Genomic DNA, 12677 nt, shown 5'->3' with positions numbered 1-12677 from the left:
TTTAGACTAACGTACTAGATTAAAAAAAAAACAAAAAACAAAAAAAAACAACAAAAAAAACTTTAACTGCAAAGAGTCAGTGATTTTTTAGTGCTCCCTGATAAATGATGTTATTGACAAAAGTAAGAAATTCTTTTGTTGTTGTTTTTTTTCCTGTGCTCTTGACAGTGTGTTTAGTGGATGGATAATGCGTATTTCTCTTTGCCACTCCCAGATTCCAAGTTCCCTGCCTTTTGGCCCACCTCACCACAAAAGCTCCATAGTTTATTAATGTAAGTTTGAGTGGATGCTTCTTGGGGGAAAATGCAGGACTTAATGGAAATGTCTCAGAAAGGAATGAGAACGTCTCAGGAGTTCTGTGATGGAATTTGATCTGTTGTTCTGTTAATGCTGATGGAAAGAAACTTACAGCGCTTAATAAAAGTCTATTCTTTTAGTTTAAAAAATGCAAAATGATTTTGAGTGTGTGAAGTTTGATTTCTTCTCCCATCTCTGGTCCCTTTCTACAAATGGAGAATATTATTTTCTCAATATAAAAGCATTACACAGAGATTTAAGTGTCTGTAGAGTGTCAGGGCAAGAGCCCTCGTGTGTGAAGAGCATATTCGGCTTCCTCACTAACTCCTTTACTTTGATGTCCCAAAAGCACCGTTGACTCAGCATTTTCCAAACTGAATCCATCCCTCCTTCTGAAGTCTGTTTATCTCCAAACTGGAATGTGGGATGTTAACCTAGACTCATGACTTTCCCATATTTGTCAATTTTAATTTGTGACAAAATCTATTGGTCACATTCAGCTAGATCACTCATGATTCCTGTCCTTGGTCCTGTGACTTAGTCCAACCTTTATCACACATCATCCGCACAGTTGCAGCTGTTCCTACTCCTTCCTCCTAACCAAATCATTGTAAAGCAATATTTTGTGTCTAAGCAAATGTACCTTTTCTGCTTTAAAGGACCTATGTAATTTTTTTTAAGTTTGTAAAGGGTTCTATGGCAATAGAAAGTTGAGGACCATTGCTTTACTCTACCATGCTAGGAATGTTCCAGTTTAATATATCCTGGGACTGGAGAGGTGGCTCAATGGATAAGAGCACTTGTTGCTCTTACAGAGGACCTGTGTTTGGTTCTCAGCACCCACATGTTGGTTCATAACTATCTGTGACTCCAGTACCTGGGGATCAGAGTCCTCCTTCTGACCTCCTAAGGCACCACAAAGCATATATGTGGTTCACAGATACACATGCAGGCAAAACACAGAATAAAATAAATCTAAAAAAAAATGAAAACAAAAAAATCCATATAACACACTGCATTAAAAACTTCCGTGGCTCTTTCATTATCTGGCTGACCCTTGACTACTTTTCTTTTTTCTTTTTCTTTTTCTTTTTTTAAAAGATTACTTTTCTAACCCACTTCCTTTCTTTTCTATTCCACTCTGGTTTATTACCCATCAATTAAGTTGTTAATACCTACCTGTTGAATCAACAGGTTGGAGAGTGACCTTTCAAAGTGTCTCTGGTCTAAACCTCTTCTAGGCAGCTCAGCTGGTCTCTGCTTCTTCCAGACAGCTGGTGTGTTCTCAGTCTTCTTGGCTTGTCTTATCTGAGAGTGACATTCGCTGTCTTTATTGTACTCAAACCACCCATACATATAACCACCCATACATATACATATAATTTAAATTGTTTTTTGAGGATGGCAAGAGATGACTCAGCAGTTCACAGCACTAGCTGCTCTTTCAGAGGACCTAGGATTTGGTTTCCAGCACCCAAGAGGGTGGCTCGAAACTGCCTGTAACTGCAGCTCTACTGGATGCCATACTCTCCAAGCCTCTGCAGGAACTCACACTCACTTTCATATACCCAGATACACATACACACATAGTTTAAAGTGAATTCTTTAAAAAAACCAATTAAGCTTTGGGGCACTGGATCAATGGGTCAGCAGTTAAGAGTACTTACTGCTCTTGCAGAGGACACAGGTTTGATTCCCAGCACCCACATGTCACTGCTCATAATCATAACTAAAGTTTTGGGGATCTAGTGCCACTTTCTGACCTCTGTGGGCACGAGGCAGGTGTGCAGGCAAAATACTCAAATATATTTTAAAAAATCAATTTTAAAATTGGGATTGGTGGAGGTGGCAGCACTATGTCATCTTTGAGCAATAGAGAGGTCTTAGAGCATGAAGCCAAGACTCTAGAGCATCCTTACTACTGCTGCTGAATGATACAGGGTTGTTCTCCCCACCCATTCTGTGCCTTCTATGTACAAATTATTAAAAGGATGTAGCTGAACCTAAGGGCAAGGATTAGAGGCCTGCTAAAGCTTGTGAACACTTTATCTTTAAATGAAAGTTGTTGGAGTACTACTCAGCTATTAAAAAGGAATGAATTTATGAAATTCCTAGGCAAATGGATGGATCTGGAGGGCATCATTCTGAGTGAGGTAACATATTCACAAAGGAACTCACACAATATGTACTCACTGATAAGTGGATATTAGCCCAAAAACTTAGGATACCCAAGATATAAGATACAATTTGTTAAACGCATGAAACTCAAGAAGAACGAAGACCAAAGTGTGGACACTGTGCCCCTTCTTGGAATTGGGAACAAAACACCCATGGAAAGAGTTACAGAGATAAAGTTTGGAGCTGTGAAGAAAGGATGGACCATCTAAAGACTGCCATATCCAGGGATCCATCCCATAATCAGCTTCCAAACGCTGACACCATTGCATACACTAGCAAGATTTTGCTGAAAGGACCCAGATATAGCTGTCTCTTGTGAGACAATGCTGGGGCCTAGCAAACACAGAAGTGGATGCTCACAGTCAGCTATTGGATGGATCACAGGGCCCCCAATGGAGGAGCTAGAGAAAGTACCCAAGGAGCTAAAGGGAACTGCAACCCCATAGGTGGATCATTATTATGAACTAACCAGTACCCCGGAGCTCTTGCCTCTAGCTGCATTTGTATCAAAAGATGGCCTAGTAGGCCATCACTGGAAAGAGAGGCCCATTGGACTTTCCAACTTTATATGCCCCAGTACAGGGGAATGCCAGGGCCAAGGGGTGGGGGTGGGTGGGTGGGGGACTGGGGGGGGAGTGTATTGGGGACTTTTTGGATAGCATTGGAAATGTAATTGAGGAAATTACCTAATTTAAAAAAAAAGAGAAGAGAAGAAAGAGAAGAGAGATCATCTCAGAGGAAGAAACTGATGCTGTATAACACATACTGGCTATTTGCTGCCTTCATAGATTCCTAAGTTCTCTGTAACTTTAGTCAGTAAGAAATATCCTGGGTTAGTGTGCTTCTTAATCTAAATCAATGATTAGATATCACTTGAGGGATGATATGTCTGAGGAATTTGAACAGATCTTGAGAGAGGTATGATATGGAGGATTTAGTATTCTGGCTAAACATAATCTATAATATTCTTGCTCAAATTCTGCTGATATGATGCATTTAAGAAACATCTTTTGAATATAAAAATGTAATAATTGGTTCTTCTATAATTAAGATAATCAGAAGTGGTTTAATAAAGGAGGGTCGGATTGGTGCTTTATCCATCTTGTGGGGCTAGAGTTCACATCATGTGATATTGTTCTGTGAACAAATTAATCTATTGCCTGAAAGAAAAGTGCAACAGTTTTTTTTTTTCAGAATGGGAATGGTAAGTAAATAAACATTGTATTTGAATCCTAAATTAATTCACAGTCAAGTCGATATTAAAATGTACAAAACTGAAAAAAAAGAAAGTTGTTGATTATAACATACTTTGTTTTGTGTGGGTTCTTTATAATAGCTATAGAGCTATCTTTTCCTAGTCTTTCATTTTTGGGTGTTGAGACTCAGAATTTCACAGTAAGAAATCTTTGCCATTTGGCTTTTTAAAGTTACTATTTATTTAGGACCTGTTATATATGGAGCATAGGGCTAGGCCCTTGAAAATTATCTCTAATCTTCACACAACCCTACAATGTAAGTCCATCCCTACTTTACACATGAGCAAAAAATGTTCAATTATACCCTACTTCAGACCCAGCTAACAAGTAATAAAAGCAGGCTTGTAAATCTAACTCTGTTTTGACTTAATATTTCAAAATGGAGTTGTGGTCTAATCACTACCATTATAAGGTAATAGGAATTATCTGGCCAAAGGTACCTACTGTATTTGACTAATATATTTCTGCTTACTTGGTTATTCTTTCCTCTCATTGAAATTAAGTCCAAAATATTCCACTGGGTACCTGCTCCCTCCTATCTCAGAGATAAGTGACTTTAATCATCAGTCCGAGCCACCAACCAGACAGCAAACACTAGCTGGTCCGAGGCTCCCAACACATACACAGCAGAGGAATGCCTGGTCTGGCCTCAGTGAGAGGCCACATCTAACCCTCAAAAGACGTGAGGCCCCCTGGGAATGGGGAGGTCTGGTGGGGTAGGTTGGGGACATCAGAGGAGGAATGGGATGAGGAACAAACTGAGAGGACGGACTGGGAGGGAAAATAACAACTGGACTGTAAAAAAAGATTTAATGATAATGACGATGATGATAGAAAAAAGATAAAAGATAAAATAAGTCTTAAAAATTAATATAATAATGACCCCTTCTTTCCCAGCTGAGTGGTCAAGGGTCTTCATGTGCTCAGAGGGTTACCTCTCCTATTTTAACCAATACATTCTGGTAGTGCCTGACATGTAACAGCCGCGATAAATGTAGTTGGTGGTATGGTTTTGATGAAGGACTCTGTATTCCCAGAATCCTTCTGTTCCTATAAGCCAACATCAGTCCTCTCTGTTTGAATGTACTTAAGCATGATAAATCTTTTTAAACATATCTCCCACAAAAAGATAAAGCATGAAAATATTAGCCTTTATAAGGTAATAATAATTTTGTTTCAAAAGGTTGTTTTACAGATAGTTTTCAGAATAGTACAAATGATTGGATTTGAAAACACTTTTTTAAAAATGTATTTATTATTAGGTATTTATTTCATTTACATTTCCAATGCTATCCCAAAAGTCCCCCACCCACTCCCACTTCTTGGCCCTGGCGTTCCCCTGTACTGAGTCAGATAAAGTTTGCAAGACCAAGGGTCCTCTTTTCCCAGTGATGGCCAACTAGGCCATCTTCTGCTACATATGCAGCTAGAGACACGAGCTCTGTGGGGTACTGGGTAGTTCGTATTGTTGTTGAAAACACTTTCAATACATTAAGATGTAGGTGACAAACTGGTATTTAAGTCCAAAGTAAAACCCATTCTGGTTTTAGGAACAAAAAGACTGTGACAGTTTAACCTTAATTTTAAAATATTTATAGGGTCTGGAGAGATGGCTCAGTGGTTAAGAGCACTGACTGCTCTTCTGAAAGTCCTGAGTTCAAATCCCAGCAACCACATGGTGGCTCTAAACTATCCATAATGAGATCTGGTGTCCTCTTATGGTGTGTCTGAAGACAGCTACACTGAACTTAGATATAATAATAAATAAATCTTTAAAAAATAGTTTTAAAAACAAAAACAAAAAAGTATTTTATAGGCTTTTTAAAAAATTATTTTAATTAGGTATTTTCTTCAATTACATTTCCAATGCTACGCCAAAAGTCCCCCATGACCTCCCCCCCACCCCCTACCCCCCCACTCCCACTTCTTGGCCATGGTGTTCCCCTGAACTGAGGCATAAAATGTTTGCAAAACCAATGGGCCTCTCTTTCCACTGATGGCCTACTAGGCCAACTTCTGATATATATGCAGCTAGAGACACGAGCCTGGGGGGTACTGGTTAGTTCATATTGTTGTTCCACCTATGGGGTTGCAGACCCCTTTAGCTCCTTGGATACTTTCTCTGGCTCCTCCATTGGGGGCCCTGTGATCCATTCAATAGCTGACTGTGAGCATCCACTTATGTGTTCGCTAGGCCCCGGCATAGACTCACAAGAGATAGCTAAATCAGGGTCATTTCAGTAAAATCTTGCTAGTGTGTGCAATGGTGTCAGCGTTTGGAGGCTGATTATGGGATGGATCCCCGGGTATGGCAGTCTCTAGATGGTCCATCCTTTTGTCTCAGCTCCAAACTTTGTCTCTGTAACTGCTTCCATGGGTGTTTTGTTCCCAATTCTAAGAAGGGGCACAGTGTCCACACTTTAGTCTTCGTTTTTCTTGAGTTTCATGTGTTTTGCAAATTGTATCTTGTATCTTGGGTATTCTAAGTTTCTGGGCTAATATCCACTTATCAGTGAGTACATATCATGCGAGTTCTTTTGTGATTACCTCACTCAGGATGATGTCCACCAGGTCCACCCATTTGTCTAGGAATTTCATATATTCATTCTTTTTAATAGCTGAGTAGTACTCCATTGTGTAAATGTACCACATTTTCTGTATCCATGCCTCTGTTGAGGGGCATCTGGGTTCTTTCCAGCTTCTGGCTATAACAAATGAGGCTGCTATGAACATAGTGGAGCATGTGCCAGTCTTACCAGTTGGAACATCTTCTGGATATATGCCCAGGAGAGGTATTGCTGGATCCTCCGGTAGTACTATGTCCAGTTTTCTGAGGAACATCCAAACTGATTTCCAGAATGGTTTTACAAGCTTGCAATCCCACCAACAATGGAGGAGTGTTTCTCTTTCTCCACATCCTCGCCAGCATCTGCTGTCACCTGAATTTTTGATCTTAGCTGTTCTGACTGGTGTGAGGTGGAATCTCAGGGTTGTTTTGATTTGCATTTCCCTGATGAATAAGGATGCTGAACATTTTTTCAGGTGCTTCTCAGCCATTCAGTATTCCTCAGGTGAGAATTCTTTGTTAAGCTCTGCACCCCATATTTAAAGGGGTTATTTGAATTTTTGGAGTCCACCTTCTTGAGTTCTTTATATATATTGGATATTAGTCCCCTATCTGATTTAGGATAGGTAAAGATCCTTCCCCAATCTATTGGTGGTCTTTTTGTCTTATTGACAGTGTCTTTTGCCTTACAGAAGCTTTGCAATTTTATGAGGTCCCATTTGTCAATTCTCGATCTTACAGCACAAGCCATTGTTGTTCTATTCAGGAATTTTCCCCTGTGCCCATATCTTCGAGGCTTTTCCTCACTTTCTCCTCTATAAGTTTCACTCTCTCAGGTTTTATGTGGAGTTCCTTGATCCACATAGATTTGACCTTAGACAAGGAGATAGGAATGGATCAATTCGCATTCTTCTACATGATAACTGCCAGTTGTGCCAGCACCATTTGTTGAAAATGCTGTCTTTCTTCCACTGGATGTTTTTAGCTCCCTTGTCAAAGATCAAGTGACCATAGGTGTGTGGGTTCATTTCTGGGTCTTCAATTCTATTCCATTGGTCTATTTGTCTGTCACTATACCAGTACCATGCAGTTTTTATCACAATTGCTCTGTAGTAGAGCTTTAGGTCCGGCATGGTGATTCCACCTGAGGTTCTTTTATCCTTGAGAAGAGTTTTTGTTATCCTAGGTTTTTGTTATTCCAGATGAATTTGCACATTGCCCTTTCTAATTCCTTGAAGAATTGAGTTGGAATTTTGATGAGGATGCATTGAATCTGTAGATTGCTTTTGGCAAGATAGCCATTTTTAACATATTGATCCTGCCCATCCATGAGCATGGGAGATCTTTCCATCTTTTGAGATCTTTAATTTCTTTCTTCAGAGACTTGAAGTTCTTATCATACATATCTTGCACTTCCTTAGTTAGAGTCACGCCAAGTTATTTTATATTATTTGTGACTATTTAGAAGGGTGTTGTTTCCCTAATTTCTCTCTCAGCCTGTATATCCTTTGTGTAGAGAAAGGCCATTGACTTGTTTGAGTTAATTTTATATCCAGCTAATTCACTGAAGCTGCTTATCAGGTGTAGGAGTTCTCTGGTGGAATTTTTAGGGTCATTTATATATATTATCATATCATCTGCAAAAAGTGATATTTTAACTTCTTCCTTTCCAATTTGTATCCCCTTTATCTCCTTTTGTTGTCGAATTGCTCTGGCTAGGATTTCAAGTACAATGTTGAATAGGTAGGGAGAAAGTGGACAGCCTTGTCTAGTCACTGATTTTAGTGGGGTTGCTTCCAGCTTCTCACCATTTACTCTGATGTTGGCTACTGGTTTGCTGTAGATTGTTTTTATCATATTTAGGTATGGGCCTTGAATTCCTCATCTTTCCAAGACTTTTATCATGAATGGGTGTTGGATTTTGTCAAATGCTTTCTCAGCATCTAACGAGATGATCATGTGGTTTTTGTCTTTGAGTTTGTTTATATACTGGATTACATTGATGGATTTCCGTATATTAAACCATCCCTGCATTACTGGAATGAAACCTACTTAGTCAGGATGGAAGATTGTTTTGATGTGTTCTTGGATTCAGTTAGCGAGAATTTTATTGAGTATTTTTGCATCGATATTCATAAGGGAAATTGGTCTGAAGTTGTCTATCTTTGTTGGGTGTTTCTGTGGTTTAGGCATCAGAGTAATTGTGGCATCATAGAATGAATTGGGTAGAATACCTTCTGCTTCTATTTTGTGGAATAGTTTGTGAAGAACTGGAATTAGATCTTCTTTGAAACTCTGATAGAACTCTGCACCAAACCCATCTTGTCCTGGGCTTTTTTTGGTTGGGAGACTATTAATGACTACTTCTATTTCTTTAGGGGATATAGGACTGTTTCGATCATTAACCTGATCCTGATTTAACTTTGGTACCTGGTATCTGTCTAGAAATTTGTCCATTTCATCCAGGTTTTCCAGTTTTGTTGAGTATAGCCTTTTGTAGAAGGATCTGGTGGTGTTTTGGATTTCTTCAGGATCTTTTGTTATGTCTCCCTTTTCATTTCTGATTTTGTTAATTAGGATGCTGTCCCTGTGCCCACTAGTGAGTCTGGCTAAGGGTTTATCTATCTTGTTGATTTTCTCAAAGAACCAGCTCCTGGTTTGGTTGATTCTTTGAATAGTTCTTCTTGTTTCCACTTGGTTGACTTCGCCCCTGAGTTTGATTATTTCCTGCCTTCTTCTCCTCTTGGGTGAATTTGCTTCCTTTTGTTCTAGAGCTTTTAGGTGTGTTGTCAAGCTGCTAATGTGTGCTCTCTCTAGTTTCTTTTTGGAGCCACTCAGAACTATGAGTTTTCCTCTTAGAACTGCTTTCATTGTGTCCCATAAGTTTGGGTATGTTTTGGCTTCATTTTCATTAAACTCTAAAAAGTCTTTAAAAAAAAGTCTTTCCTTCTTTATTCCTTCCTTGACCAAGGTATCATTGAGAAGAGTGTTGTTCAGTTTCCACGTGAATGTCGGCTTTCTATTATTTATGTTGTTATTGAAGATCAGCCTTAGTCCATGGTGATCTGATAGGATGCATGGACAATTTCAATATTTTTGTATCTGTTGAGGCTTGTTTTGTGACCAATTATATGGTCAATTTTGGAGGAGGTAGCATGAGGTGCTGAGAAGAAGGTATATCCTTTTGTTTTAGGATAAAATGTTCTGTAGATATCTGATAAATCCATTTGTTTCATAACTTCTGTTAGTTTCACTGTGTTCCTGTTTAGTTTCTGTTTCCACGATCTGTCCATTGATGAAAGTGGTGTGTTGAAGTCTCCCACTATTATTGTGTGATGTGCAATGTGTGCTTTGAGCTTTACTAAAGTGTCTTTAATGAATGTGGCTGCCCTTGCATTTGGAGCATAGATATTCAGAACTGAGAGTTCCTCTTGGAGGATTTTACCTTTGATGAGTATGAAGTGCTCCTCCTTGTCTTTTTTGATAACTTAGGGTTGGAAGTCGATTTTATTCGATATTAGAATGGCTACTCCAGCTTGTTTCTTCGGACCATTTGCTTGAAAATTGTTTTCCAGCCTTTTATTCTGAGGTAGTGTCTGTCTTTATTCCTGAGGTGGGTTTCCTGTAAACAACAAAATGTCGGGTCCTTTTTGTGTAGCTAGTCTGTTAGTCTATGTCTTTTTATTGGTAAATTGAGTCCATTGATGTTAAGAGAAATCAAAGAAAAGTAATTGTTGTTTCCTGTCATTTTTGTTGTTAAAGTTGGGAATCTGTTCTTGTGGCTGTCTTCTTTTAGTTTTGTTAAAGGATTACTTTCTTGCTTTTTCTAGGATGTAATTTCCATCTTTGTGTTGTTGTTTTCCCTTTATTATCCTTTGAAGGGCTGGATTGGTGGAAAGATATTGTGTGAATTTGGTTTTATCATGTGATACTTTGGTTTCTCCATCTATGGTAATTGAAAGTTTGGCTGGGTATAGTATCCTGGGCTGGCATTTGTGTTCTCTTAGTGTCTGTATAACATCTGTCCAGGCTCTTCTGGCTTTCATAGTCTCTGGTGAAAAGTCTGGTGTAATTCTGATAGGCCTGCCTTTATATGATACTTGACCTTTTTCCCTTACTGCTTTTAATATTCTCTCTTTATTTAGTGCATTTGTTGTTCTGATTATTATGTGTCAGGAGGAATTTCTTTTCTGGTCCAGTCTATTTGGAGTTCTGTAGGCTTCTTGTATGTTCATGGGCATCTCTTTCTTTAGGTTTGGGAAGTTTTCTTCTATAATTTTGTTGAAGATATTTGCTGGCCCTTTAAGTTGAAAATCTTCATTCTCATCTACTCCTATTATCCATAGGTTTGGTCTTCTCATTGTATCCTGGATTTCCTGGATGTTTTGAGTTAGAATCTTTTTGCATTTTGCATTTTCTTTGATTGTTGTGCCGATGTTCTCTATAGAATCTTCTGCACCTGAGATTCTCTTTTCTATCTCTTGTATTTTGTTGCTGATGCTCGCATCTATGGTTACAGATTTCTTTCCTAGGGTTTCTCTCTCTTTTTTTTTTTTTATTTATTATATGTAAGTACACTGTAGCTGTCCTCAGATACTCCAGAAGAGGGCATCCGATTTCATTATGGATGGTTGTGAGTCACCATGTGGTTGCTGGGATTTTTGAACTCAGGACCTTCGGAAGAGCAGTCGGTGCTCTTAACCACTGAGCCATCTCACCAGCCCTTTCCTAGGGTTTCTATCTCCAGTGTTGCCTCACTTTGGGTTTTCTTTAATGTGTCTACTTCCCTTTTTAGGTCTAGTATAGTTTTTTTCATTTCCATCTCCTGTTTGGATGTGTTTTCCTGTTTTTCTTTAAGGACTTCTACCTCTTTGGTTGTGTTTTCCTGTTTTTCTTTAAGGTCTTCTACCTGTTTAGCAGTGTTCTCCTGTATTTCTTTAAGTGAGTTATTAAAGTCCTTCTTGATGTCCTCTACCATCATCATGAGATATGCTTTTAAATCCAGGTCTAGCTTTTCGGGTGTGTTGGGGTGCACAGGACTGGCTGAGGTGGGAGTGCTGGGTTCTGATGATGGTGAGTGGTCCTGGTTTCTGTTAGTAAGATTCTTACGTTTGCCTTTTACCATCTGGTAATCTCTGGAGTTAGTTGTTATAGTTGTCTCTGGTTAGAGCTTGTTCCTCCTGTGATTCTGTTAGCCTCTATCAGCAGACCTGGAAGACTAGCTCTCTCCTGATTTTCAGTGGTCAGAGCAGTCTCTGCAGGCAAGCTCTCCTCTTGCAGGGAAGGTGCACAGATATCTGGGGTTTGGATGGACCTGCCTCCTGGCCGAAGATGAAGGCTCGAAACAGGACTTGTCCCAGAATCTGTGTAGCTTCTGCAGTCCACACTTTCACCTACGTGGACTAGTCTCGGCGGGATCCAGGAACCAAGATGTCTCCCCCAGATGTGGCAAAGCCCTCCCGGGCGGGGCGGACACCTCTCCTCTGGCAGGGAAGGTGCCCAGATGTCTGGAGCCGGAAATGTGGTCTGCCCCAGAAGCTCTGTGACTTCTGCCTCTCCCAGAAGCTGTTAGCCTCTGTAGTCCACACTCTCCCCTGCACAGTCTAGTCTCGGTGGAGTCCTGGAACCAAGATGGCTCCCCCAGATGCTGTGACAACGCTCTCCCGGGCGGGGCAGACACCTCTCCTCTGGCAGGAAAGGTGCCCGGTGTCTGTAGCCTGAAACTAGGTCTGCCCCAGAAGCTCTGTGGCTTCTGCCTGTCCCAGAAGCTGTTAGCCTCTACAGTCCCCACTCTCACCTGTGCAGACCAGTCTCGGTGGAATCCGGGAGCCCAAGATGGCTCCCCCAGATGCTGTGGTAAAGCTCTCTTCTTTTATAGACTTTCTAAGAAGATGCCTAGACTTTTTAATTTTGAGGCAGATGCTTACATTCCATGTGTTTTCTGATATCACCAGCAGCCTATCCTCATTTCTTCTAATAACACAACCTTCATTTCCCAAAGAAATACCCTAATCTAATTTCACAAATGTCTTTCAGTGTCCTGCTCTCCTTGGGCAACTGACTGGAGTATTTTACTGTTGTTTCCATGGTTTTCATTTGTTTGTTTTGTTATTTATACCTTAGAGACTCCCTTCAATATATGTAAATCTTGTATAGTATATTAGTTATATAGCTAGACATAATGATCATATCTCTACTATGTACATCTTTTTCAGTTCCTCCCATTAAGAGGTACCATTTAGGACACCACCATCTGGTGGTGCACACTGTTAGTCCCAGCACGCAGGAGGCAGAGGCAGGCAGATCTCTAAGTTCAAGGCCAGCCTGATCTACAGAGTGAGTTCCAAGACAACCAAGGCTACACAGAGACACCCTGTCTT

This window comes from Mus caroli, unplaced genomic scaffold (genome assembly GCF_978045245.1).
Source record: "Mus caroli unplaced genomic scaffold, Mus_caroli_1 scaffold_5, whole genome shotgun sequence".
NCBI classification, from domain to species: Eukaryota; Metazoa; Chordata; class Mammalia; order Rodentia; family Muridae; genus Mus; species Mus caroli.
The sequence above is the reverse complement of the archived record's forward strand: the minus strand, read 5'-3'. Positions refer to the sequence as shown.